Source organism: Saccopteryx leptura, chromosome 2, assembly GCF_036850995.1.
Source record: "Saccopteryx leptura isolate mSacLep1 chromosome 2, mSacLep1_pri_phased_curated, whole genome shotgun sequence".
NCBI classification, from domain to species: domain Eukaryota; kingdom Metazoa; phylum Chordata; class Mammalia; order Chiroptera; family Emballonuridae; genus Saccopteryx; species Saccopteryx leptura.
The window spans coordinates 96,604,818-96,627,207 of record NC_089504.1 but is presented as its reverse complement, the minus strand read 5'-3'; the positions used below and the strand labels follow the sequence as shown (position 1 = coordinate 96,627,207).

Genomic DNA, 22,390 nt, shown 5'->3' with positions numbered 1-22,390 from the left:
CATGTACTAGGGGTGGATAACTCTAGCTCAGGTGGCCCAGAAGGGTATATTGGGGTGCTGACGTGTTGGGGTGTGTGACAAGCTGGAGCCAGATTCACCCAGGACTGAGGGGTGCATCTGTTCTCCCCAGCTGGGTGCTGGGTAGGAGCTCTACAGGACTTCATTGGCACGAGTAGCTGCCACTACTCCAGACATCACATGCACACAAGACCACAGGCTACGTCAGGATATGAAATGGTGGGTGAAGGGAAGCTGAAGGTGGTACCCAGGACAGGTCCTTCTCATCTTCTTAGGGAAAATAGTCTCTCTGATGTCCCTTCTCTGGGAGTTTTCTCTATGAATCTTTGGTCGGAACCACCTGCCCCTCTGCTGCCCTGATTTCTGCAGAGTCTGGCTTTTTTACCCTCTCAGTGAGTGTGCAGAGGAGATGGGTGGGGCTAGTTGTGGGGCTCAGCTGGATGGTCCCACAGCAGGACTGCGGGACTTCTCAAGTATCTCATCTCAGGATGCTCCTCTTTCTGTTCACCCCCCCCCATATCTCTCTCTCTCCTCCTCCTTCTCCTCCTCCTGCTCCTCCTTCTCCTCTTCTTCCTCTCTCAATCCTTTTCTGTACTTTACCTGCCAGCTTTTTCACTGTTTCTTGAACCTCCCAGGGCCTTTGCACATGCTCTTCCCCCATGTCTGTCCACATAGCACCCTCTCTCACCTCCCCAGCTCTTTGTTCAAAGTCCCTTTCTCAGCAATCCCCTTCCCCACCTGATCCCAATGTTCCCCCTGGGTCTCCCGCTGCACCGGACCACAGTCTGTCCCTGACGTGCTGCCTGGCACGTGGTAGGTGCTCAAGAATTCATTTATTCCTTTATCCATTCATTCAGGAAACGCTGATTAGCACTGACAAGGGAGGTGGAGGTCATTAAAATCCGTCAAGAGCCCTCTGTCCGGTACGGAAGACAGCCTTGTAAACAGACCATCAGAGTCCGGTGGTAAGTGCTGGTGCAGGGTCAGGGGCGGGGGTGGTGACAGAGAGGCCCAGGAGCTGAAATGGACTCTACGCCTGCTCCACACAGAGGCCAGGGCACCCCCTGGTGCCAGGCCCAGAGGTGGGAGGGGACATGGCATCAGGGCCCTTCTGGTCCTCCGTTACTGGTGAGAATATGGTGGGTGCATCTTTATCTCTGTCTCTCCAAGGTGCTGAGTGCCCATGCGGGGCAGACGGGCCCTGACGGGCCCCTGTGGACAGGGCTCAACCCGGCCCCGGCTCAGGTGTGCCAGGTGCACCCTGCCCTTCCTGCCTTTCAGCTCTCTGAGCCCTCTGTTTACACAGCAGCAGCCAGCGATACAAATCACCTGCCTCCGCTAATGGACCGCATGCCCTCTGCAGGGGCCCCTGACAGCTGCGGATGCTTTCGGGGAAGCTTTTGACGTTTGGGTGCAGTCTCTGGCTCACAGCCCCACCCTTAGCTCACCTGCAGGGGGCAGTAGCAGTAGGTGGAGCCTCATGCAAAGGAGCTTCCAGGACAAAACACTAGCACAGGCAGGAGGAGCAGGTCACAGGCACCCAGTTCTCCTCCTGAGGTTTCCAGGAACAGTCCCAGGAAGGGGAAGGGAAGCTCTGGCAGCCTCACGCACACGGTTGCAGCCTCCAGCTGCAACCTCTGATGCTCTGAGAAGATGCTGAGTTCATATGCTGACCAAAGACCCGGCTAGGCGGGTCCAGCCCAGTGCGAGTAGTGCCAGGCCCTGTGGCCCTGAGTGGGTCCTGGGACACAGCATGTCAGTTCAGAAGAACAGGCACTGGGTGATCTAAGGGGAATAGGGGGTGGTACCCCTTTTTCAGTCCTGTGGGAGCCTCCTCTGGCTACTGGAGCAAGTCCCTGTCCACCCAGGCTCTGAGCCATAGAAGGAAGCAGATCTGGTTAGAATTTCATATTACCATTTGGCTCCTATTGTCTCCATTTTTGCAGTTAGGATTCCATTTATGGGTTTTATGGTGGTGGTAAGTCTCCTTTGAAGTGAATGGATTTCAGGAAAAGGAAGCAAATCTGTGGATGGGAAAATGGGTGTACCACAGTAGAGGTGGCGGAGCCTGGGCCCAGCCTGAAGGTGGCGTGTAGCATACCAGCTAGTGGGCATGGGTCTGTACCAGTTTCAGGTCCTGTTTTGCCCAGGAACCCAGCGGAAGACCCAGCCATTTACCTTTGTGCCGGCTGTGGGCACTGACACCACCATTCCCCCTCCCTGCCCCTGGCTCGCTTGGTATTCCGGAGAACTGCCTTGGGGAAAGGGTGCTGGTGGGGGCTGGAGTGAAAGAGGAAAGTCCCCTCCCACTTCTGCTCAGTACTGCCCTGCAGGGGACGGGCACATGGTGGGGCTTGCCTCCAGCACCTGCACAACCAGATCTCTGCACTAGACACCTTCTCTCTAAACATACAAGAAGTTGGCTATTACCTGGGTCCCACCTCATCTGTGAGCTGAGATGCACATTTCTACCCAGCCCTGCTGACTCTACCCTCTGGGAAGCCATGCAGTGAACACATCCACACATGTCCTACCAGCAGGCCCCATGGCATTGCCCACTTGGTGGGCTGTCCTGTCCTCAGGTTCAGGCTCCGCATCTTCTTCCTGACCTGTGGGCATCCTCTGACTTCTGAGGGGCTTCTTGTTTGATAGGAAGAGGTGAACACAGCCCAGAAAAGTCATGAAACCACAGTCACTCCTAGCACAGCCCCTCACCCATGGACACCCTGGGCCTCCGCTGCCTCATTCTACACCTCACCCTCCGTTTGTAACCCAGCGTAAGCCCTGCATTCCCTCCAGCCTGAAGACGGGTCACCTGATGAAACAGGTGCTAAAAGCGCCCACAGGCACCCAGCTACACAGCTTTTGGCTCTTTAAATAATTTCTGCAGAACAAGCATTCCCAAGATTGGGGTTCACTTTGCCAAAGCAAATGAGTATTTGGGGAGCTGGTTCTAATGCTTTTAAGGTTTTACCTGCAAAGAGTTAAACATGCTCAGCCCACTTATCATTTTGGGTCTGATAGACAATTTTTTTCCCCTTTATTTATCAACCACAGGTGGGCTGGTCTTTCTGTTACCAAATTCCAAGCAGTCAAATACTCCCAAAGATTGTAGGAGTTTGAAGGAGATTCAGAGCCAAATGGCGGAGGAATCCAGACTCCTCCACGAAACATGTTGGCCCCTCACCTGCCTGATGGAAACTTGGGGCCAGAATGAAGGAGGCAGGAGGAGCTTTGAGACACCACTTGGTGCCAACTCAGATAATTACCAGTTTTATGTAACAGCTGTATTGAGATATCATTCACATGTCATAAAATTCACCCCTTCTAAGTGCCCAGTACAGTGGCTTTTAATATTTCGAGTTGTGCAACCATCACCACTAATTCTGGAACATGTGTATCATCCCAAAAGGAGCCCTGTGCCCTTCGCAGTTACTCCCAATTTACCCCCCAGTCCAGCCTTGGCAACCACTAGTCTCCTTCCTGCCTCTCTGCCTTTTCCTATTCTGAATATTTCGTATAAATGGGATCATACACTATGTGACCTTTTGTGACTGGCTTCTTTCACACTACATAATGTTTCCAAGGTTTATCCATTAGTTAGTGCCTCATTTCCTTTTATGACTGAATAACATGCCATTTTGTGGATAGACCAAATTTATTTATCAATTCGTCAGCTGGCGGACATGTGGGCGGTGTCTGCTTTGGGGCTGTTATGGATAGTGGTGTGGTCAACATTTATGTACAAGTTTTTGTGTGACACGGGTTTTCAGTTCCCTTAGGTATACGTGTAGGTGTGAACTGCTGGGAAATGCTGGGGTATGTTTAACACTGAGAACCACCAGACTGTTTGCCACGGCAGTGACACGGCTTCCCATCCCACCCGCAGTGTACGAGAGTTCCAGAGGCTCCCCACTCTTGCCAACACTTGTCATTATCTGTCCCTTTGACTTTACTAGCCTGGTACATGTAAAGTGGTCTCTCATTGTGGCTTTGATTTGCATGTCCCTCGTGACTAGTGACATTTTGCCTTTTAGTTTTAGTTGTAAGAGTTCTTTGTATTTTCTGGATGTAAGGCTCTTATTAGATATAATAATTTGCAAATATTTTCTTCCATTCTGTGGTTGTCTTTTTACTTTCTTGATGAGGTCCTTTGAAGCCCAAAGGTCTTTGATTTCAAAGAAGTCCAGTTTGCTGTTTTCTCTTTTGCTGTCCATGCTTCCTGTGTCATATTGAAGGCTCCACCATCAAATGCAAGGTCACAAAGACTTACTCCTACATTTTCTTCTAAGAACTTCATAGTTTTGTCTATTTCACATGGGTCCTTAATCCACTTTGAGTTGCCTGTATAGGTCTGTTCATTGATCTTTGGAACAGTCACCTTTCCTCACCCTCTCCCTGGAGGTGGAACTTCATGAGGGTCATGGGTGAGGCAGGTGTTCACTTCTCCATCTGTCACAATACGCCTGGGCTCTGGAAGATGCCTCACTTTGAGGAGCATAGCATCATACCCATCATTCCTTCCCCTCCCCACACAGCCCCCTGTTAGCATGTTAGTGACCCCACTTCACAGGGAGATGCTGAGGCTCATGAGAGGAGAAGTTGCCTACCCAGAGGAACAGAAAGAGGTGAGTCCATGTTCTTTCCAGAAACCTTCCTGCCTCCTGCCAGCAAAAACCAAGGTCTGCTATGGAGTGGAGTAACATTTTAACCCGTTGGTCTTCTTCAAAATCCTCATCTACTGACTGCTCAGGTTCATTTGAGGAGCAGACAATGGCTGAGGGCTGGATTTCCTGTGTTCACTGCTTCTTAAAGCAAACAGCCTCCTCTGTTGAAAAAAGGAAGGAGGGAAGGAGAGAGATGGAGGGAAGGAAGAGGAGGAAGAAAAAGAAGGAAGAAAGGAAGGAAGGAAGGAAGGAAGGAAGGAAGGGAAAGGATAGGAAAGGAGGGAGGGAAGGAAGGAAGGAAGGAAGGAAGGAAGGAAGGAAGGAAGGAAGGAAGGAAGGAAGGAAGGAAGGGAGGAAGGAAGGAAGGAAAAGGATAGGAAAGGAGGGAGGGAGGGAAGGAAGAAGAAAGGAAGGAAGGAAGAAAGGAAGGAAGAAAGGAAGGAAGGAAGGAAGGAAGGAAGGAAGGGAGGGAGGGAGGGAAAGGATAGGAAAGGAGGGAGGGAGGGAAGGAAGAAGGAAGGAAGGAAGGAAGGAAGGAAGGAAGGAAGGAAGGAAGGAAGGAAGGAAGGAAGGAAAATAAAAAGGAAAGAAGAATGGAGAAAGGAAGGGAAGGAGGGAGGTTACTTCCTTAAAGCAGGCATTGAGCCTCCCTGGCCCGAGTAGACCAAGACAACAGGAGAACGTGAGTTAAGCCACACACCAGGTTTGTCTTTGGGATCCCTTAGTCTGAATGTGCAGGGCTCAGTTACCAAGTCTTCAGGAATAAGCAAGCAGTCCAGTGGGTACTCAGGGTGAGCTCGGGGAGCCCTGCTTGGGCTTGCAGTCGGTAATCCTCAAAGCTGAGTGCCCTTGTGAGGCTCCATGTCCCATCTGTCATGTACTGGCAGCTGAATGGGACCCCTGGGCCCGACAAGCTAAAACTCTAAGTGCTTCCTGAGAGAAAGCAGCAAAACCACCTGGGGGCCTGACAGGGATGCCTGGTAGCTTGGGTGAGTGATGGTCTCGGACAATTGACCGGCTGTTTGGGTGTCCCATAAACATGGACTTACAGTGCAGTGTGACACTCATCCATCACGCCCAGACTGCGACTAGCTCTCTTCTGTGGCCCGTGCTATGCTGCTTTGGCCCCGCTGGGTGAGGTGCAGGATGTACCTGACCTACGGCGGCTCCTTGATGGATGTGTCTCTCCCCGCAGAGGTGCCACATCCAGCAGGCCTGAGAGACACCAGGATCTTTAGTGGCAGGAATCTGGGCAAGAAAGTGCTGTCCTGCTGGATCGCAGTCCTGAACGCTGAGTGGGTTGTGAAGCCAAAGCCTCCAGGTTCACAAAGGGAGCTGCCAGCTGTCACAGAGGACCCTCAAAGTTCCTGGAATGCCACCAACAATCTGCTTCCTCCCCTACCGCTGAGGCCAGGCAGTGGAGTTCTCTTTCGGGTTCTCTTTGGTCACAGAGAGGACACAAGTCCCAGCCTGATGGGAAGTGGCTGGCATGCGGACTCCACTGGGGGACAGCAGTAATGTGGTGGGGCAGCCAGCACACAAACCAGGCAGGCCACTCGGAGTCTGAAACTAGAACAGCCTTGTCTTCTGAGTCTCCGGGAACCTCCTGAATGACTCAAACACAGCTATTCCTCTTGAACCTGTGAGTCTGACCACAGACAACCACCTACTTCCTTCCCCCTGCATCCTGTGACTTTGCAATCAGGGCTGAGGGCTGAGGGCTAAGAGAGAGACGATGAACTCAGCTGGAGCTCTGCTGAGGCCAGGCAGTTGGCCTTGTGCTCCCTGAAGCTACACACCAGCCCCACTGGCGGTGCCAAGGCCTGACTTCACAAGTCAAGAACAGTCCCAGCAATTTGTCTCTTCCGGTCACATTTTCACTGGAAAATGCTTTATGCCTCGGGGTTTCTGATGGAAGCTGAGGAGGAGGGCCCTGAGTACCTGACCCTGGCTGCCCACGGAAGCGGGATTCATACACCGGAGTCTGGGACTAAGCTGGGGAAGGCAGGGGTGGAGGAGAGATCTACGTCTTTCCCCATTTCCCCCAATTGCCTCCGTTTTGTTGCCCTTGCCACATCCTGCTTCCCCCAAACATACCCTCTCTCTGGGCCTGGCTGTCCTATACCATGGCTAGCTTGAAATCTAGGCTTTGGGGAACAGAAGGGCCATCAGCATCCAGAATTCCCTCTATAGCTGCTAGATGTTGGGCACCTGCCCCTGCTTGCATACCCCCCCAGTGACAGCTCTGTTAGACACCTGTTAGCCCTCCTATCCTTGTTTCCCTACTTCTGGTCTATGCACCTTCCCCTTTCTGCCCCTGTCCCTGTCCCATTCCTCCCACAGTTCCTGCTCTGCTCTCCATCCTCTAAGACTGTCAGCTCCCCCTTCCCCAGGACCAACCTTGCAGGGCCTTGGGGACAGCGAGGAATATCTTTTCAGCTATTCTCTGCATGTGGCGGCCACAGCTCTCCAGGGGTTGGAGTCTCCACACTCCTCCTCACCTTGGCTGCCTCCTGGGAGCACGTTCCTGTCCTCCTAGGTCTGGGCCCCAGGCAGTTCTCCTCCCAAACACACTGGTGTGTAGCTGGGGCTGGTGTGTAGCTTCATCTCCTCATTTTGGCCACTTTGGGCCAGAATGTCCTGCTGATCCATAGACCTATTAAATGTCAAGCCAACATGCCATTTCTGGTTGTGTGTGTGTGTGTATGTGTGTCAGAGACACAGAGAGAGACAGAGAGAGGGACAGATAAGAACAGACAGACAGGAAAGGAGAAAGATGAGAAACATCAATTCTTCATTGTGGCTCCTTAATTGTTCATTGACTGCTTTCTCATATGTGCCTCAACTGGGGGGCTACAGCAGAGCAACTGACCCCTTGCTTAAGCCAGTGACCTTGGGCTCAAGCCAGTGACCATGAGGATCATGTCTATGATCCCATGCTCAAGCCAGCGACCCGCGTTCAAGCTGGTGAGCCCGCGCTCAAGCTGGCGAACTCGGGGTTTTGAACCTGGGTCCTTCACATCCAAGTCCAATGCTCTATCCACTACACCACTGCCTGGTCAGGCCACTTTTGGTCTTTATCAAACGTCCTCAGCCAGAATCGGTGGACGGTTGTACAGATTGGGTGACCCTTCTCCTTGTGGTCCCGAGGGCTGCTCCTAAGTGCAGGCTCCTGGCACTCTCCTCTTCGTTCTCAGCTGGGCTTGGCACAAGACTTGCTTGGCTAGTGGAACCTGAGCAGAGTGGTGTGCTCACTGTGCCCTGCTCCTTCCAGCAGCTAGGTCCCCAGGCACAGTGAAGGTGAGCCTTCTGCAGGTGGCATGACTATTGTGATTAGCCGTGAGATGGGGATCATTTGTCACTGTGCAGAGCCCAGATATCCCGCCTCATGGATCTATGCAACTACCTTAGGGCAAACCCACGCCCTTCTTCAGAGTGGAATCTTCCCCCACTGCCATGAGCTGTTAATGAAGCATGAAAAACCATCTTCCTGGATCCCCTCACTTTTCTCAGACTGTCTGGGACAGCAAAGGGGGTCAAAATGTTTGCTGAATAAACAAAAGAGCAAATCTCTCCTTACTCAATGTCATTCCAGAGCTGTGAATAGCCCCTATTGCACCTCCGGCACTAAGATAATCCCAAACTCCCCACCTGAACCTGCTGGGTTCCTGCGCACATCCTCAACTCATGGCCTTCCTGTTCCTTGCCACTGTGTCACCAGACTCCAAGACCCCCAGTCAGTCCCCAGCCAACGCCTTGCATACGCTGCCCCCTCCCTCTGAACACTCTCTCACACTCAGGCGTCCTCAAAGCATCCACCCAGATCCTATTTCAAGTTGTCCCTTACCCACATCATTTCTTTTTTACTTTTTATTTGGAAACCATTTAAACTTTGCAGAAAGTTGCAGGAACGAGCACAAGACAAAGAATACCAGCATAGTCCTCACCTGCTGTTAACATTTTATTGTTTACTGTGTTATTGGCTCTCGTTCTGTCTGTCTCACACACAGAATTTGAAGGTAAGACACAAGCATCATAAGTCCCTAAATATTTCAAAGTGTATCTTGGAAGAATAGGGCACACTCTTAAATGACCACAGCTCAATTCTTACTTCTGTACATTTAATATTGGTACCATACTTATCTCTGATTTCCCTATGCCAATTTTGTCAACTAACCTTATAAACTGCTTAATAGCATTTCGTTTTCTTCCAGCTGCATATCTGCTCCAAGATCAGGCATTGCACCCAGCCATTATGTCCCTTTGGTGCCCTTTATTCTTCAGCAGTGCCCATGCCTTTTTGTCTTTTACTGCCTTTTGAAGAACGCAGTCTCTTCAGTGGAATGCTCCTCACATGGGTCTGTTTGGGTTTGTCGTGTCTTCCCAGCTGAATGTGAGTCATGTAAGGGGCACATCCTTCTCAGAGCACCATGTGGAAGCTGATAGGTGATAGGCCTACCTGCCCTGCTGCAATGCTGAAATCAGCTGTATTCTTAGGAGTCAGGTTCCTTTCCCCAGGCTATTGCCTTAGAAACCACGGTCTGGGTGCTGAGCATGCTCACAGCTCCTGGGGTACCTTTGATTCAGTGCTGTCTCATCAAACAGAACCAGACACAAATGATGGGCAATATATTTAAAATCTGACAAAGAGCAGGTTCAATATGACAATGTAGACAGATCTTAAATTCACCTGCTCCCACAGGTATGTACTAAGTGCTACAACTACATAAAGAGCAGCTCTTTCTCTCTCTGAAAAAGACTTAAAGACTAGCAGAACAGTTATTTCACAACTAAGGACAAAAAGACAAAGTCATATCAAACAGGCAAGAATGGCAGAAAGCTGGTCTCGTCATGACCCAAACCCCTGAGATGATGACCATCAAGTAAAAGGGGTATCACAAATATGTCGCTCCTTCTTGAGGAGCATGAGATCTGAACCCCACTGTAGGCACCCCATCCCTGATGACCTGTATCAGGAAGATGAGCTTACACAATATCTGCTTTGAAAATCAGCAGGACTTACGTAGGGGACTGAGCCAGCTCCACTCTTAAAGAGCCTGTGCACAGATTCACTCACTCAGACTTCAGTACAGAAGCAATAGTTTGAAAAGTTCCTGAGCCATCTATGAAGGAAATTGATTGATTAATCTTAGAATGTGTGCTGGAGGATCAAGTATCTGTTGAAATTGTCTCCCAGGACAGAGATACCATGAGTGCCATTTTGTGTGTGTGTGTGTGTGTGTGTGTGTGTGTGTGTGTGTGTGTGTGTGTGAGAGAGAGAGAGAGAGAGAGAGAGAGAGAGAGAGAGAGAGAGGGAGAAAGAGAAAGAGAGGGACAGATAGGGACAGACAGGCAGGAAGGGAGAGAGATGAGAAGCATCAATTCTTCCTTGTGGCTCCTTAGTTGTTCATTGATTGCTTTCTCATATGTGACTTGACCAGGGCCTACAGCAGAGTGATTGACCTCTTGCTCAAGCTAGCAATCTTGAGCTTCAATCCAGCTACCTTGGGCTCAAGCCAGCAACCCTGCACTCAAGCTGGTGAGCCCACGCTCAAGCAAGATGAGCCCAGGCTCAAGTTGGCAACCTTGGGACTTCGAACCTGGGTCCTCTGTGTCCCAGTCCAACGCTCTATCCACTGTGTCACTGCCTGGTCAAGCTGGGTACCATTTTTTAAAAATTCTCCTAACTTGTTAAACCAGCAATGGTGAGCACTATTTTTTTGTTACCCTTCATCTATTTTGCTAACTCCCCCCAACACTGGCATGACTTTGTAGTCTTGCCCAACCCAGCACTCCTCAGTGGAAGTGGCCTTCCTAGTACCCCTTCCACTATGGCTCCCATCCCAACACCCCCAACAGGTGAACTCTGCTAATCATAGTGCCCCTCCACCATGGCCCCTGCCCAACCAGAACTAGAGGGTGCATGTACTTTACACAGTTACACTTCTTTAATGCCTGATACTGAAAGCCAAGAGGACTTGCATTTCTGGACCCCACAGGACTAAAACAAGTGATGAGACAGTTCTTGGCAACTTACCACCCCCAAGGCACTGCACAACAGACTGAAACACACCCACAGTCTTCCAGTGACCATACATTCAAGACTGGGAGAAATAGCTGTTTTGCCTAATACATAAAAACAAACACAGAGAATCTAACAAAATGAGGAAACAAAGGGATATGTTCCAAATGAAAGACAAAATAAAACCCCATTAAAAAAAAACTAATGAATTGATATACTTAATCTTCTTGTTAAAGAGTTTAAAGTAATAGTCATAAAATACTCATCAGTCTTGGGAAAGGAATGAATGAACAAATGGAACTTCAACAGAAAGATAGAAAATCCCAGAGTCACAGAGCTGATGAATACAATAACTAATCCAAAAAATTTTAGAAGACTTAAATAGTGAACCAGAGTAAGCAAAAGAACAATTCAGCAAGCTGGAAGACAAAAATATGTCACTTACCCAGACAAAGCAGCTAAAAGAAAAGAGAAATGAAATGGCTTAAAGGACCTGTGGGACCTCAAGTAGAATAACATTCATATTATATGGGTCCCAGAGGATACATATATATGTATATTAAAAAAACTCAGAAAATTTATTTTGAAAAAAAAAAAAGGGATTTGAAAACTTTACTTACCTGAAGAATGAAACACATACAGGTCCAGAAAGCCCAAAGAGTTCCAAATAATGTGAACCCAAAAAGAGCCATATCAAGACAAATTAAGATTAAAATGTCAAAAGTTAAAAGTAGAGAATCTTAAAAGCATCAGGAGAAAAACAAATTGTTATATACAAGGGAAATCACATAAAGCTATCAGCAGACTTTTCAGCAGAAACTTTGCAGCCAGAAAGAAGTAAGCAGCATAATATATTTTAAATGCTGAAAGGAAAAAAACTTTCAAACAAGAATATCCAGAAAGTCTGTCATTCAAATTTGAAGGAGAAATAAAGTTTTCCAGACAAACAAAAGCTAAAGAAGTTAATCACCATGAAACAAGCCATACAAGAAATGTGAAAGGAATTTCTCTAACCTGAAAATAAATGGCACAAATTAGTAAGAAGAAAACATATGAAAGTAAAAATATCACTGGTAAGGTAAATATATAGTAAAGGTAGTGGATTAATCACATATGAAGCTAATATAAAACTTAAAAGACAAAAATAAAGTTAAATAAAACTACAACAATCAGTTAAGAGGTGCATAAAATAAAAAGATGTAAAATGTGACAATAACATAAAAACAAGGAATGTAAAAATGTAAAGCTTAGGAATGTGTTCAAATTTAAGTTGCTATCAACTTAAAATAGACTGTTTTAAATATATATATGATGTTATATGTGAACTTCACAGCAACCACAAAGCAAAAACTTATAGTTGATACACAAAAGGAAATTAAAAAGGAACCTAAGCATAACACTAAAGAAAGTCATTAAACCACAAAGGAAGAGAGAAAAAGAAGACAAGAACAGAAAGGAAATATAAAAACACCCAGAAAACAATTAACAAACTGACAGTAAGTTCATACCTAAACTAATTATTTTGAATGTAAATGAACTAAATTCTTTAATCAAAAGACATAAAGTGGCTGAATGGATTTTAAAAAAAGATAAACAACAAAACCCATACATATACTGCCTACAAGAGACTCACTTCAGAAATAAGGACACATACAGACTGAAAGTGAAGAAATTGAATATGATATTCCATAGGGATGGAAATAAAAAAAAAGCTGGTGTAATGTAACTATACACATATCAGACAAAATAAATTTTAAAACAGAACTGTAACAAAAGACAAAGAAAGGCATTAGGTAATAATAAAGAGGTCAATCTAAGAAGAAGATATAATATTTGTAAGTATAAATACACTCAACATAGGATCACCAAAATATATAAAGCAAACATAAAGGAAGGAATTTACAGCAATAATAGGAGAGGACTTTAACACTCTATTTATATCAGTGAATACATCTTCTAGACAAAAAAATTAATGACCAAACAATGATCTTAAAACATAAATTGGATCGTATGGACCTAATAGATATATACAGACCATTTCATCCAAAAGCATCAGAATACACATTCTTCTCAAGAGTACACCAAACATTCTCCAGTATAGACCATATGTTTGGCCACAAAACAAGTCTAAATAAATTTAAGATTGAAATTATATCAAATATCTTCTCAAACCACAATAGTTTGAAATTTGGAAATCAATCACAAAAAAGAAAACTAAAAAAATCACAAATATGTGGAAATTAAATAATATGTTATGAACATTCAATAGGTCAATGAATAAATTAAAGGCAAGCCTGACCAGGTGGTGGCACAGTGGATAGCGCATCAGACTGGGATGCAGAAGACCCAGGTTTGAAACTCCAAGGTTGCTGGCTTGAGCACGGGGTCATCTGGCTTGAGCAAGGCTCACCAGCTTGAGCCAAAAATCACTGGCTTGAGCAAGTCTGCTGTGGCTTCACAGTCAAGGCACATATGAGAAAGCAATCAATGAACAACTAAGGTGCTGCAATGAAGAATTGATGTTTCTCATCTCTCTCCCTTCCTGTCTGTCTGTCCCTATCTGTCCCTCTCTCTGTCTCTGTCACACACAAAAAAATTAAAGGCAAAATAAAAAAATGCCTTGAGACAAATGACAATGGAAATACAACATTTCAAAATCTATAGGATATAGCAAAAGCAGTTCTAAGAGGAGTGTTCATAGCGATATAGACCTACCTCAAGAAACAAGAAAATGTTCAAATAAACAATCTAACATTACACCTAAAAGAACTATGACAAGAAGAACAAATAAAATCCGAAGTAGTGATAGAAAAAAATAAAGATCAGAGTAGAAATAAATAAAATAGAAACTAAAAGAAAAACAGAAAAGATCAATGAAACAAAGTGCTGGTTCTTTGAAAAAAATAAACAAAATTGACAAATCTTTAGCTATATTACCCAAGAATGAAAAGAGAGGGGACCCAAATAAATAAAACCCGAAATGAAAAAGATGACATTACACCTGATATCAGAAATACAAAAAGAGTATAAAAGACTATTATAAACAATTATATGTCAACCAACTGGACAAACTAGAAGAAATGGAGAAATTCCTAGAATAGAAATTTCTTCTAAGACTGAACCATAAAGAAATAGTGAATCTAAATAGACCAATTACTAGTAAGAAGACTGAATCAGTAATTTTAAAAAACCTCCCAACAAACAAAATTGCAGGACAAGATGGCTTCATCAGTGAATTCTGCCAAATGTTCCAAGAACATTTAATACCTATCCTTCACAAACTCTTCCAAAACATTGAATAAGAGAAAATGCTTTTAAATTTATTTTATGAGGCCAGCATTACTCTGCTACCAATACCAGAAAGAAACACCATGTAAAAAGAAAGTTACAGGCCAACATCCCTGATAAACATAGATGGAAAAAAAACTCAACAAAACATTAGCAAACAAAATTCAACAATACATTAAAAGAATTATACACCATAATTAAGTGGTATTTGTCTCAGGCATAAAATAATGATTCAACATTTGTAAATCAACCAATGTGATAGCTCATGCCAACAAAATGAAGAATAAAAATCATATGATCATCTCAATAAAAGCAGAAAAAGCATTTGACAAAGCTCAACATTGGTCTATGATCAAAAACTCTCAACAAAGTTAGTATAGAGGAAAGTACCACAACAAAATAAAGGCCATATATGACAGACACACAGCTAACATCATACTCAAAGGTGAAAAACTTAAAGCTTTTTCCTCTAAGATCAGAAACAGCACAAGGGCATCCACTTTTACCACTGTTTTTCACCATAGTATCAGAAGTCCTAGCCATAGCAATAAGGCAAGAAAAAGAAACAAAAGGCATCTATATTGAAAATAAAGAGTAAAACTGTCACAATTTGCAGATGACATGATACTATATACAGAAAATCCTAAAGCCTCCACACACACACACACATGCACACCTACACACACAAAATTATAATTAATAAATAAATTTAGTAAAGTTGCAGGATATAAAATATACAGAAAACTGTTTTATTTCTACACATGAGCATCAAACTACCATAAAGAAAAATTTTAAAAATCATCCTATTTACAATAACAATAAGAAATAAAATACCTACGAAGAAATTTAACCAAGAAGGTGAAAGACCAGTACAATGAAAACTAGAAGACATTGTTGAAAGAAAGTGAAGACACGAATAAATGGAAGACTATACTATGTTCATGCATTGAAATATTCAATATTGTTAACATGTTCTATACTACACAAAAGCAATTCCTATCAAACTTTCAATTCAAGCCCTGGCCGGTTGGCTCAGTGGTAAAGCATCGGCCTAGCGTGCAGGAGTCCTGGGTTTGATTCCAGCCAGGGCACACAGGAGAAGTGCCCATCTGCTTCTCCACCCCTCCCCTTCTCCTTCCTCTCTGTCTCTCTCTTCCCCTCCCACAGCCAAGGATCCATTGGAGCAAAGTTGGCCTGGGCGCTGAGGATGGCTCTGTAGCCTCTGCCTCAGGCGCTAGAATGCCTCTGGTTGCAATGGAACAATGCCCCAGATGGGCAGAGCATCGCCCCCTTGTGGGCGTGCCGGGTGGATCCCAGTTGAGCACATGCAGGAGTCTGTCTGACTGCCTCCCCGTTTCCAACTTCAGAAAAATACAAAAATAAATAAATAAATAAATAAATAAATAAATAAATAAATAAAGGGTTAACAATGAGATCAAAGAAGAAATTTAAAAATTCCTAGAAACAAACGATAACAAGCATACATCAACTCAAAATTTATGGGACATAGCAAAAGCAGTCCTGAGAGGGGAGTTCATAGCATTACAGGCATACCTCCAGAAGCTAGAAAAAGCTAAAATAAACAACTTGACCCTAAATCTAAAAGAACAGCAAGCAAAGCCCAGAGCTAGTAGAAGGAAATAATAAAGATCAGAGCAGAAATAAATGACATAGAGGCTAAAGAAACAATACAGAGGATCAATGAAACCAGGAGCTCGTTCTTTGAAAAGGTAAACGCCCTGGCCGGTTGGCTCAGCGGTAGAGCGTCGGCCTAGCGTGCGGAGGACCCGGGTTCGATTCCCGGCCAGGGCACATAGGAGAAGCGCCCATTTGCTTCTCCACCCCTCCGCTGCGCCTTCCTCTCTGTCTCTCTCTTCCCCTCCCGCAGCCAAGGCTCCATTGGAGCAAAGATGGCCCGGGCGCTGGGGATGGCTCTGTGGCCTCTGCCCCAGGCGCTAGAGTGGCTCTGGTCGCAACATGGCGACGCCCAGGAGGGTCGCAACATGGCGACACCCAGGATGGGCAGAGCATCGCCCCCTGGTGGACAGAGCGTCGCCCCTGGTGGGCGTGCCAGGTGGATCCCGGTCGGGCGCATGCGGGAGTCTGTCTGACTGTCTCTCCCTGTTTCCAGCTTCAGAAAAATGCAAAAAAAAAAAAAAAAAAAAAAAAAAGAAAAGGTAAACAAGATCGATGAACCTTTAACCAGACTCACCAAGAAAAAAAGAGAGAACCCCTGTACAAAAATTAACTCAAAATGGATCAAAGATCTAAACATAAGACCTGAAACAATTAAGTACATAGAAGAAGACATAGGTACTCAACTCATGGACCTGGGTTTTAAAGAGCATTTTATGAATTTGACTCCACAGGCAAGAGAAGTGAAGGCAAAAATTAATGAATGGGACTACATCAGACTAAGAAGTTTTTGCTCAGCAAGAGAAACTGATAGCGAAATAAACAGAAAGCCAACTAAATGGGAAATGATATTTTCAAACAACAGCTCAGATAAGGGCCTAATATCCAAAATATACAAAGAACTCATAAAACTCAACAACAAACAAACAAACAATCCAATAAAAAAATGGGAAGAGGATATGAACAGACACTTCTCCCAGGAAGAAATACAAATGGCCAACAGATATATGAAAAGATGCTCATCTTCTTTAGCTATTAGAGAGATGCAAATCAAAACGGCAATGAGATACCACCTCATACCTGTTCGATTAGCTATTATTAGCAAGACAAGTAATAGCAAATGTTGGAGAGGCTGTGGAGAAAAAGGAACCCTCATACACTGTTGGTGGGAATGTAAAGTAGTACAACCATTATGGAAGAAAGTATGGTGGTTCCTCAAAAAACTGAAAATAGAACTACCTTATGACCCAGCAATCCCTCTACTGGGTATATACCCCAAAAACTCAGAAACATTGATACGTAAAGACACATGCAGCCCCATGTTTATTGCAGCATTGTTCACAGTGGCCAGGACATGGAAACAACCAAAAATCCCGTCAATAGATGACTGGATAAAGAAGATGTGGCACATATACACTATGGAATACTACTCAGCCATAAGAAATGATGACATCGGAACATTTACAGCAAAATGGTGGGATCTTGATAACATGATACGAAGCGAAATAAGTAAATCAGAAAAAACCAGGAACTGCATTATTCCATACGTAGGTGGGACATAAAAGTGAAACTAAGAGACATTGATAAGAGTGTGGTGGTTACGGGGGAGAGGGGGGAATGGGAGAGGGAAAGGGGGAGGGGGAGGGGCACAAAGAAAACAAGATAGAAGGTGACAGAGGACAATCTGACTTTGGGTGATGGGTATGCAACATAATTGAACGACAAGATAACCTGGACTTGTTATCTTTGAATATATGTATCCTGATTTATTGATGTCACCCCATTAAAAAAATAAAATTATTTAAAAAAATTAAAAAAAAAAAAGAGAGAGGACTCAAATAAATAAAATTAGAAATGAGAGTGGAGAAATAACAACTGACATAACAGAAATACAAAATATTGTAAGAAAATACTATGAAGAACTGTATGCCAAAACACTAGACAACCTAGATGAAATGGACAAATTCCTTGAAACATATTTATATAATCTTCCAAAAATTGATATGGAAGAATCAGAAAACCTAAACAGACCGGTTACAACAAATGAGATTGAAACCGTTATCAAAAAACTCCCAACAAAGAAAAGTTTTGGGCCTGATGGCTTCACAAGTGAATTCTACCAAATATTCAAAGAAGAACTAACTCCTATCCTTCTCAAGCTATTTCAAAAAATTCAAGAGGAAGGAAGACTTCCAAACTCCTTTTATGAGGCGAGTATAATTCTGATTCCAAAACCAGGGAAAGACAACACAAAGAAAGAAAATTATAGGCCAATATCCCTGATGAATTTAGATGCTAAAATCCTTAACAAGGCCCTGGCCGGTTGGCTCAGCGGTAGAGAGTTGGCCTGGCGTGCGGGGAACCCGGGTTCGATTCCCGGCCAGGGCACATAGGAGAAGTGCCCATTTGCTTCTCCACCCCCCCACCTCCTTCCTCTCTGTCTCTCTCTTCCCCTCCCGCAGCCAAGGCTCCATTGGACCAAAGATGGCCCGGGCGCTGGGGATGGCTCCGTGGCCTCTGCCCCAGGCGCTAGAGTGGCTCTGGTCGCGGCAGAGCGATGCCCTGGAGGGGCAGAGCATCGTCCCCTGGTGGGCAGAGCGTCGCCCCTGGTGGGCGTGCCGGGTGGATCCAGGTCGGGCGCATGCGGAAGTCTGTCTATCTCTCCTCGTTTCCAGCTTCAGAAAAATACAAAAAAAAAAAAAAAATCCTTAACAAAATATTAGCACACTGGATCCAGCAATATATGAAAAAAATCATACACCATGGTCAAGTGGGATTTATTCTTGGGAAGCAAGGCTGGTACAATATTTGCAAATCAATCAATGTGATTCATCACATAAACAAAAGGAAGGAGAAAAACCACATGATAATTTCAATAGATGCAGAAAAAGCATTTGATAAAATCCAGCACCCATTCATGATCAAAACTCTCAGCAAAGTGGGAATACAGGGAACATACCTCAACATGATAAAGGTCATCTATGACAAACCCACAGCCAACATCATACTCAATGGGCAAAAATTAAAAGCAATCCCCTTAAGATCAGGAACAAGGCAGAGGTGCCCCCTTTCACCATTCTTATTCAACATAGTTCTGGAAGTCCTAGCCACAGCAATCAGACAAGAAAAAGAAATAAAAGGCATCCAAATTGGAAAGGAAGAAGTAAAACTATCATTATTTGCAGATGATATGATATTGTATATAGAAAACCCTAATGTCACAGTAAAAAAACTACTAGACCTGATAAATGAATTCAGCAAGGTGGCAGGATATAAAATCAATACTCAGAAATCAGAGGCATTTTTATACATTAACAATGAACTATCAGAAAGAGAAATTAAGAAATCAATCCCATTTACCATTGCAACCAAAAAAATAAAGTACCTAGGAATAAATTTAACCAGGGAGATTAAAAACTTGTACTCATAAGATTATAAAACATTGATAAAAGAAATCAGGGAAGATACAAACAAGTGGAGGCATATACCATGCTCATGGTTAGGAAGAATAAACATCATTAAAATGTCTATATTACCCAAAGCAATTTATAAATTCAATGTAATACCAATTAAAATACCAATGACTTACTTTAAAGATATAGAACACATATTCCAAAAATTTATATGAAACCAAAAGAGAACATGAATAGCCTCAGAAATCTTGAAAAGGAAAAATAAAGTGGGAAGTATCACACTTCCGGATATCAAGTTATATTATAAGGCCATTGTACTTAAAACAGCCTGGTACTGGCATAAAAACAGGCATATAGATCTATGGAACAGAACTGAGAACCCAGAAATAAACCCATACTTTTATGGACAACTGATATTTGACAAGGGAGGTAAGAGCATATATTGGAGTAAAGACAGCCTCTTCAACAAATGGTGTTGGGAAAATTGGACAGCTACCTGCAAAAAATGAAACTAGACCACCAACTTACACCATTCACATAAATAAACTCAAAATGGATAAAAGACTTAAATGTAAGCCGTAAAACCATAAGCATCTTAGAAGAAAACATAGGCAGTAAGCTCTCTGACATCTCTCGCAGCAATATATTTGCTGATTTGTCTCCACAGGCAAGTGAAATAAAAGACAGGATAAACAAATGGGACTATATCAAACTAAAAAGCTTCTGCACAGCTAAAGACAATAAGAACAGAATAAAAAGACAAACTACACAATGGGAGAATATATTTGACAATGCATCTGATAAGGGGTTAATAACCAAAATTTATAAAGAACTTGTAAAACTTAATACCAGGAAGACAAACAATTCAATCCAAAAATGGGCAAAAGAAATGAATCGACACTTCTCCAAAGAGGACATACAGATGGCCAATAGGCATATGAAAAAATGCTCAACATCACTAATCATTAGAGAAATGCAAATTAAAACCACAATGAGATATCACCTCACACCAGTCAGAATGGCGCTCATCAACAAAACAACACAGAATAAGTGCTGGCGAGGATGTGGAAAAAAGAGAACTCTCTTGCACTGCTGGTGGGAATGCAGACTGGTGCAGCCACTGTGGAAAACAGTATGGAGATTCCTCAAGAAATTAAAAATCAAACTGCCTTTTGATCCAGATATACCACTGTTAGGAATATACCCCAAGAACACCATACCACTGTTTGAGAAGAAAAAATGCACACCCATGTTTATGGCAGCATTGTTCACAATAGCAAAGATTTGGAAACAGCCCAAGTGTCCATCAGAGGACGAGTGGACTAAAAAGTTTTGGTACATATATACTATGGAATACTACTCAGCCGTGAGAAATGATGACATAGGATCTTTTACAACAACATGGATAGACCTTGATAACATTATACTGAGCGAAATAAGTAATTCAGAAAAAACTAAGAACTATATGATTCCATACATAGGTGGTACATAAAAATGAGACTCAGAGACATGGACAACAGTGTTGGGGTTATAGGGTTGGGGGGAGGAGAGGGAGAAGGTTGGTGGAGGGGAGGGGCACAAAGAAAACCAGTTAGAAGGTGACGGAAGACAATTTTATCAATGTCACCCCATTAAAATAATAATAATAATAAAAGGGAATGAAATCTTGCCATGTGACAATATAAATGGACCTTGAGGGTATTGTGCTAAGTGAAATAAGTCAGGCAGAAAAGACCAATACCATATAATATCACTTATATGTAGAATCTGAAACAAAACAAATGACCAAACCAAACCAAATAAAAATAAACTATATTACAGAATTGTGGTTACCAGAGGGTAAGGGAGTTGCAGGTAAGTGAAATGGGTGAACGGGACCAATTGTATTGTGATGGATAGTAACCAAGCTTACAGTAGTGAACACTGTGGAGTGTATACAAATTCAGAATTATGATGTTGTACACCTGAAATAGATACAAATTTTTATACCGATTTTACCACAACAACCTGACACCTACATACATGAATCATGTCATGTTCCCTCATGTCATCCCATCATGGTTTATGTAGGATGCTCTCCAATGATCGGGTTTCTCAATCTATCTACCTGTTTATTTGTCCCTTTTTTCCAACCTGTAGTCCCACAGAAGCGGGGACTGGCCTGTGTTGTCATTCACGGTGTGCCCAGGGCAGAGGCTATTTTTGAGAACTCTCCAAGGAGTGTATGCGCCTCTGTAGACCTTTCAAGAGTTTGCCTGAGGTTGTTGGCTTTGGAGTGAGGGTACACAGAACAAGCCAGATGGCTAGGTGAAGTGGTGTCAGCCCCTGGTTCCGGCCTCCCAGCCACCACCTCCCCAGTAGGTCAGCTCACCTGGGGACAGAGCCACCCAGGCCACAATGAAGGCAGACTCAATGCCGGAGTCACCACAGCAGCCCTGCCCTCTGGAGAACCAGAGCCCCGTTGTTCAGATTAGGAAACCAAGGCTCAGAGAGGCTGTGCCACTTCTGTGGAAAGAAGCTGTGGAGTGGATTCTGCCCAAGTTCTCTGGCCCAGATGGATCAACTACCCCGTGGGCCAGGTGTCTTATCCATGCAGGGGCGGCTGCACCCTGGCACTATCCGACGCCTTTCACTACTCAGATGGACACCTGAACAATGTTCTATCTCTCATGTGATGGCCCAGCCTTCAGGGAAGCTGTGGGAGAGCTCCTTCATCTGACTGGCCTGTCCCAATCCCAAGGGTTAAAAGTCTCCTGGGGCTGTTCTCTAGCCCCCATTGGACCTGACTTCCACCTGCCTGGTACCTGGTCCTTGCTCTGCTACCACTCTCTGGTGTCCCCTTCTGCACACCCCCACCAGCTTCAGTTCCTCATCTGTAACTGGGCTGTCTCCTCCCTCTTGCAGGGTTGTGCGGGAGGGGGCTCCCACCTTCCCCCAAGCCTAGGAATGAGCCCCATGGAGGTCTCATCTCTGTCCCCAAACTTCACTGGCTGTGTGACCGGCAGACACAAGAAAGGGGAGGGCAGCTCATTTTTCAAACAAAACGGTATCAGATGTGGGATTTGGTTTAAAAAAATATATTTCTGGCAATGGCTTGAGCTTTGCTCAAGAGAGCGCAGTGGGGGAGGAGTAGAGGGGACCCATTCCAGTGGCTTAAAAAACCCCAGATAAGTGTGTGGTGATTAAGTGCAACCATTAGCTCTAATGGGCAATAATTGGCGATGAGAAATAATTTTCTGGGGCACAACTGCCCCTGGTGCCCCACGTCTTGGCCCCAGTGCAGGGATGGCCAAGGGGCTGATTAATTCCTGGGTTGGAGGAAATGTCGGAGGCACAAAAAGTTTCCA

At 44.4% G+C, this 22,390-nt stretch overlaps 1 long non-coding RNA gene across 1 annotated transcript; it reads left to right on the top strand.

The window, feature by feature from the left end:
* The first annotated feature begins 886 nt into the window (after nucleotides 1-886).
* Nucleotides 887-6,231, top strand: LOC136393059 (uncharacterized). Its single transcript, XR_010749022.1, has 3 exons — nucleotides 887-983; nucleotides 4,557-4,646; nucleotides 5,881-6,231. It is a non-coding gene; the product is annotated as an uncharacterized lncRNA (long non-coding RNA).
* Nucleotides 6,232-22,390: the final 16,159 nt, after the last annotated feature.